The following is a 7,285-nucleotide window of genomic DNA, read 5'->3' on the forward strand; positions in this document are numbered from 1 at the left end:
ACATTGTTTGTGTACTCCATTCAATAAAGATTTAATTAAGAAAAAATAAACTTCTGTGGGTTCATCATGTGATACCATCACAGATTTGAGGTCAGAGCAGTGCCTTGCTTCATGGGCTGCTCATGAAAACGGCATGCTGACTTCTGTCTTCTTTTGTAGTTTTACCCAAAAATCGAAAATCAAGTTTTTTGAGGAAAAAAATCGGGATTTTTTTTTTTGCCAAAATCATGCAACCCTAGTTAAAATGCAAATGGACCTATTATCAGTTTCTTTTCAGATAATATGTGTTTCCTGCTTCTGTAAAAGTCCACTTTCCATCATCCGTCATATTTCCAAATGTTCGGTGGTCAGTGGGGCCCATAAATTCAGATTTTCTGGTGAGAACTGAAAACCTTCTGCAGATGAATGTGAGAACACAGACATGGTTCTGCACAGGGAACGTGGAAGAACATTTGAACATGCAGCCATTATTATTAGTAGTAGTATTTAGAATTATTGCATATTTGATCCTTCTAATCATCTCTTTGGGTGACCAACCAGTATGTATCCCTCATAATTATAGTATTTATCACTGTGACAACAGACTGTATAGAACTGTTCTGTTATATATTGTACTCCGTTCTTAAAACTGAACAGATGTGTTGTTAACTCTTTCAAACCTGACGTGTCATCGCTGACACACCCTGTGCATATGCAGTTTGGACAGATGGAACTGTTTCACCGTTTAAGACGTTGTGCTTTCCAGGTTTTATTGGGTCATTTCACTCAGGCCTGAACTAGAAGCTGGAGAAGAAGCTGTTTGAGCAGAATTAGAACATGCAGGAAATTGTAAATGACTAGATTTTGAATGTTCTAAGTGTTCTGGAAGTATGGGCAGAAGGACTAACTCAAAGCACGTTTTCTGATTTTTTTTCTGGTTAAAAATAATTTTAAAAATCCAGGTGGACCGCTTTAGGCTGAGGGTTGAAAGGGTTCCAGAGTCCACCCTCACACTGCCGTCTGTCCAGGGGCTTTTGTGTCTTTAAACATGTGTGTGTGTTGTTGTGGGTCCACAGACTCTGTCAGACTGGTCCATGGTTCCAGTCTGTGTTCAGGCAGACTGGAGGTCCGGTCCAACCAGTCCTGGTCCTCGGTGTGTGAAGAGGATTTGGACCTTAACGATACCCAGGTGGTCTGTAGGGAGCTGGGCTGTGGGGGCTCCTGGGCTCCTCCAGGGGGGGCTCTATGGAGAGGGGGAGGCTCCAGTCTGGACCAGTGAGCTCCAGTGTGAAGGAAATGAGTCTGCGGTCCTGGACTGTAGAAGGTCCAGCTCAGCTGGGAAGACCTGCTCACCTGGAACAGCTGCTGGACTCACCTGTACAGGTACCAAGGGGGCGTGGCTTTCATATGACAGACTTTTACAGGTACCAAGGGGGCGTGGCTTTCATATGACAGTGTGTTCCTTTGACTCATGTCTTTGTGTCTCTGCTCAGATCCAGGTGGGGTCAGGTTGGTGGGACAGCCGAGCCGCTGTGCTGGTACTTTGGAGATCCAACACCAGGGACACTGGAGACCAGTAGAAGACCGCTTTAAAGACTGGGACCTGAAGTCTGGATCTGCTGTGTGTCAACATCTGGACTGTGGATCAGCTGTTTCAGTCAACAGAACAGATGATTCTACAGACAGACCTGTGTGGTCGGTCTCAGTTCCTTGTGTAAAGCTGACATCTGGACTGAGGGACTGTGTTGGACTAGATGGTTCCTATAAACACTCCTCTGCTGTGGACGTGGTGTGTTCAGGTACAAACGGACACAAACTGTGTCTGAACTGAATTCTCAGTGACCAGATGGTTCTGACTCTGACGTTTAAAGTTCCATCGAATGAATCTGTTCATTTCATCAGTTGATTATTTTGTCTCAGTTCATTGTTTTTTTGGGTCAAATGTGTCAAATATTGACCTTTGACCTTTGGAACGTCCAGATCCCAAATGAACGTCTTCATTTGGACCAGATGAGGCTGAAAACACAAACAGATTTCCCATTAGTCTCATTTAGGACAAAAGGACCAAACGTTGACATGTGAGACTGTAAAACCACCACATGTTTGTCCTTTTTTACCCATAATGCCTTTGAAGGTCATCTGTGCTCTAAATGAGCCATTCCTCATGTTTTCATTGGTCAGTGTTCATCCCATCCAAACTCCTGTGGATCAGATCCATCTGTGTCTCTGAGGAGGATGGATTCTCTGACTGCTTGTTTGTGCTCATGTGTGCTGCTTGGTCCAATCATGTCTCTGTGTGTGGACAGATCTGCTGCCTCAGCCCAACATCTCCCTGTCTGACGGGGTCTTTGAGGTCTACCAGCAGGGGTTCCGGGTGCTGGTGGGCTCCGACTTCACCGTCACCTGCTCCGTCCGACCACAGTACCCAGGAGGCTCCTTCCAGCTGATCTCCGACACCAAGAAGCCGCTGAACCTCACCCTGCCGGCCGTCAATCACTCCGCCCATTTCCTGTTGTCCTCCATGGGCTACACCCACCGAGGGAACTACACATGTGTTTATCACGTGGACGTTTATAACAGCAGCTTCACGTCGTCTCAGAGCCCCGCCCTCTATCTGACTGTGGGAGGTAACGTCAGGACAATCGCACACAAAACACCCACAATGCATCAGTAACAGTCACATGACCATGTTCCACAACATTCCCAGTGAGCAGAGTGAACAGGTGTGAGCAGAACCACGATGGTAGAACTGAGATCAGGTAAAGCCGGTCCAGTTGAACCTGTCAGAGACTGGGCTGAACCAACAAACACTCCTTTAATCTGAGCTCAGTTCAAAGCACAGCTGAGTTTAAACCCAGGTTTAAAGCCAGTCCATCCAGTTGAATGTGAAGCCCAGTTAGTGTCCACAGTTCAAGGTGCATCTGTACATGTGTGTGTGTGGTCCACATGTCCAGGGTCTAGAGGGGTCCGCTGGTATCAGTCAGTCTATGAGCTGTAGCAGATGGAGGTCTGGACCAACACAGTTGGACACATGCACTGGAGTCCAATCTGTCCAATAGGACCAGTCCACTTCAACAACATCAACCAACACTTTGAAGTCAACTTCAGCTCAGAACTCAACTCATGGAATCTCCAAACCAGTCCCACTAAAACCTGTGGGTCTGAGTCTGAAGGTCCACAATGTCCACAGATTCAAGTCCAACCCAAACTGGTCTGGATCGGACCAGTTGGAGACACTGGTCCTGTTTTTTCATTCTGTCTGGTGTGTCCACAGAGACACATTCAGTCTGAAAAACACAAACGTCTGAACCAGGATTTTATTAGAACTAGTTCAGATCTGTCCAGTGGAGAATTACTGCACTGACCCAGAGGTCGCATTAACTGAAAATATTCCGTCATTGACGGATTTTTTTTTTTAAATGACGGGAAAATTCTGAAGGCCGTCCATCATTTTGAAAGATTAAAATACTGAGGGTAATCGTTGTTTAGCTAACTTTAGCCACAATTCAATGCTACTTTGCTAGTGCAAACTGTGCAGACAGCTGAGTCTCCTTAGTTCTTTTAAAGCCCAGTAAATGTGATGGCACTGATAAAAGAGGGACTGATGCAGTGAAGGATGACAGACAAGCAAGTTATACTCCAGTTCTGATGGCATTTGGTGTGTTATATGTACGCATTTTCTACCTTTCATGTGTTATTTGATGGCATGTCCATTTGTTTCCAGATCTGTGGTTCACAGAACCTGAACCCGAACCCTCAGTTCATGGGATTTGACACTGAACAAACACAAGGAAAGCTTAGAATGTCTACAGAGAACACACCAATTAAAAGTGGCGTATAGAATTATGCGAGTCGTGATATCACGTTGGTTTATCAGCCAGCAGCAACTACAGCTGCTGCATCAGTGAGTGTTTTAAACATTAAATACGACTGAATATATCTCATTATCATTAAATAATAAACAGTTGAAATGACGGATAATATGTTATGACAGAATTTTTACGACTCTGTCCGTCAAAATGACGGACAATAAAAATGTCTAGCGCAACCTCTGCACTGACCCATGGGTTTGAGCTGCAACAAGCAATTTAAGACCAACTGAGGCAACCAGCAACTTCTACTGTCTGAAACAAGTGTGAGATAAAACATGTCCTGTGGTCGTGGAACAGATGGAACTGTTTCAGAGGTGTCTTCCTTTGGTCGGTTCCTTCACGATCCAATCAACTGCCAGGATGAACAGAATTCTTGTTCTCCTCCTGTCTGTACGTGGACAGGTTGTGACAGTTGTCCTTTCTGTGCAGTTGGTTCCTGGTCCATGGCCTTCACAACGTTGACTAGTTTCTCTGGTATTCCGTAGTGTCTCCTGAGTTTCCAGAGTGTTGGAGCGGTTTGTGTCATCAAATGCTTTTTGACAGTGGTTGAAGTGGACTAATCCAGGCAGGTTCCACTCTACAGACTGTTCCACCATGATCCGCTGGGTGCTCTGGGATCAACACCTGACCTGTTCTGGTCAAATCCAGCCTGGTTGAACCCAACTGGTCCTCTGCTGCTGCTTTGATCCTGTCTGATATAGTTCTAGTGAAAATCTGTCCAGGTGTGGACTAGAGTGTTCTGCCTCTGGAGTCGTTCCCTTTGCTTTGGTCTGCCTTCTTTGGGAACTTGTCCTTCCTTCCTTCCTTCTTTCCTTCCTTCTTTCCTTCCTTCCTTCCTTCCTTCCTTTCTTCCTGTGGTATTTCTTCGTTGTCTTCAAACACATGTTCCATGGGCGTTGTTTTAAAGGTTGTTTCTCTTGTGTTTCAGACTTGGTGACAAATCTGATCATCAGGGTGGTGGTCCTGGTCTCGGCTCTGCTCATATTTGATCTTTGCCTCTTCTTCTTCTATAAGGTACGTTCACATCTGTCCTCAGTGGATCCATTGGACTTCAGACTGAGTCACACACAGGAGTCTGAACTGGACATGTGTGCTGCCATGTTTGTTCCAGGTCTCCGTGAAGCGGATCCGAATGAAGGCGGAGACAAACGTGATGAGAGTTGTGGAAGAAACATCCCATTTGTAGAGTCCCAGTGGTTCAGTGTGAGTCCAGCTGATATTTGGATCGGATCAACAGTTTCACAGCTGAACCAATAAACGCCTTCATTCTGTTCAGATGCTTCACCATCCATCAACGTCTCAGCTTCTATTCACAGAGTTTATACGCATGTAAATACGGCTTCATTCTGATCATATTCTGACTTGTTTTGAAAATAGTTTTTACTCAGAATAGTCCAAAGAGTTCTTCACTCTGTGTATGATGCTTTTATTCAAACAGTAGAACAACATTTATAATGAAATATGACTTTTTATTTGTAAAAATGAGACTTTGATTCCCTGGGCGTGATCCTAAAACTCCATCCATGTTTGACTGAAGAGTTGAATTGTGGGTAAATGTGGCAGATCTCCAAAGCTACATCCAGATGAGGTTCCATTTCATCAGGTCCAACATGAACCAGAGTTTTTGGTGCTTTGAGTGGACCACAGTTTTCTGTCCTACATTCATTGTTTAGTCTTAACCCTTTGATGCATGAATTATGAGAATCTTAATCAAGATTTTTTTCCTCAGTGTTTTTATTCCTCTGTAGGCATTAAAAATACAATGTGATTGAATTTTTTTCACAAAGCTGTTTTTCATGGAGTTGCAAAAAATTTCCACTAAGCTGGACACCAAAAAAAGCAAAGAAACAAGTATTTACTGATATACTGTGTCAAAATGATGAAATAAAAACATTTTATTGCTCTTAATCGGATATTTTGTCACATTTTAACAAACTCTAATATGAGTCATTACTCATTTCATGGAGTTACTATGTAAAAAAAAAAAAAAAAATCTCTCTCTTGTTAATTCCAGTCTAATAACAGTAACAAGCAATTGATTTACACTCAAACATGTTAGATCAGGTTTATGAAGAACAGCAAAGTTACAGTAATGTTCTCATTTGTAGTGTATGGGATGATGCATGTGTTTGCAGATATGAAACTAAAACACAATCCATGAATATACAAGAGATCAGCTGTAGAAGAACTGTCCACTGTAGTGACCACTATGCATGAAAGGGTTAATGTTTCTTGTGTTTTGTTTGTGCGGTTCATATTTACTCTGCCGTCTGTGAACAAACTCCTGGTTTTGACTGTAGATTGATGCTTCCTGTGGAAATTCCACCATTTGTCCAGTTGTGGACTGAACGGAAACGCCAGCGTTTGTCCAACGACGGACCGACGGACCGACCTGCTGAGATTAGATCTGATCAATCTGTCACCACTTGGAAATGGAAACGGAGAGAAAGCTTCTGTTTGTGTTTGATTGGAGTTTTATTGGATCTGTGAGTCAATAAAAGTCTGGAATAAATGAATCTGATCATTTCAATCAAAACAGGATTTGATTGGACGGTTGTTGTTGTGACACAGTTTTGACATTGATTTGATTGATGGTGGTGATAACAGACATCTAAGTCTAAATAATCCAGACTGAAAGGGTCAATGAAATCCCATTCCTTGGAGTAACTTTACACAAGAAGTGAAGTTGGAAGACCCAGAAACCACATTAAAGTTCAGATATCAGAATATTAGCAATTACTGGGAAAGTCATAGAACTACTGAGCACATGTCCCTTCTATCTGCTGTATTTCTATCTGTTGTATTTCTGTCTGTTGTATTTCTATCTGCTGTATTTCTATCTGCTGTATTTCTATCTGTTGTATTTCTGTCTGCTGTATTTCTGTCTGTTGTATTTCTATCTGCTGTATTTCTGTCTGCTGTATTTCTACCTGTTGTATTTCTATCTGCTGTATTTCTTCCGGTTGTATTTCTATCTGCTGTATTTCTACCTGTTGTATTTCTATCTGTTGTATTTCTGTCTGCTGTATTTCTATCTGCTGTATTTCTATCTGCTGTATTTCTATCTGTTGTATTTCTGTCTGCTGTATTTCTGTCTGTTGTATTTCTATCTGCTGTATTTCTGTCTGTTGTATTTCTATCTGCCGCATTTCTATCTGCTGTATTTCTGTCTGCTGTATTTCTACCTGTTGTATTTCTATCTGCTGTATTTCTTCCGGTTGTATTTCTATCTGCTGTATTTCTACCTGTTGTATTTCTATCTGTTGTTTTTCTATCTGTTGTTTTTCTATCTGTTGTATTTCTATCTGCCGCATTTCTATCTGCTGTATTTCTATGTGTTATGTTTCTATGTGTTGTATTTCTATCCTGCATTTCGATCTACTGTATTTCTATCTGCTGTATTTCTATGTGTTGTGTTTCTATTTGTTGTATTT

At 42.4% G+C, this 7,285-nt stretch overlaps 1 long non-coding RNA gene across 1 annotated transcript; it reads left to right on the forward strand.

Annotated features, from left to right (window-relative positions):
• Positions 1-4,811: 4,811 nt before the first annotated feature.
• LOC115411827 (uncharacterized) lies at positions 4,812-5,321 on the forward strand. Its single transcript, XR_003934270.1, has 2 exons — positions 4,812-4,865; positions 4,963-5,321. It is a non-coding gene; the product is annotated as an uncharacterized LOC115411827 (long non-coding RNA).
• The last annotated feature ends 1,964 nt before the right edge of the window (positions 5,322-7,285 follow it).

This window comes from Sphaeramia orbicularis, chromosome 21 (assembly GCF_902148855.1).
Source record: "Sphaeramia orbicularis chromosome 21, fSphaOr1.1, whole genome shotgun sequence".
In the NCBI taxonomy this organism is placed as follows: domain Eukaryota; kingdom Metazoa; phylum Chordata; class Actinopteri; order Kurtiformes; family Apogonidae; genus Sphaeramia; species Sphaeramia orbicularis.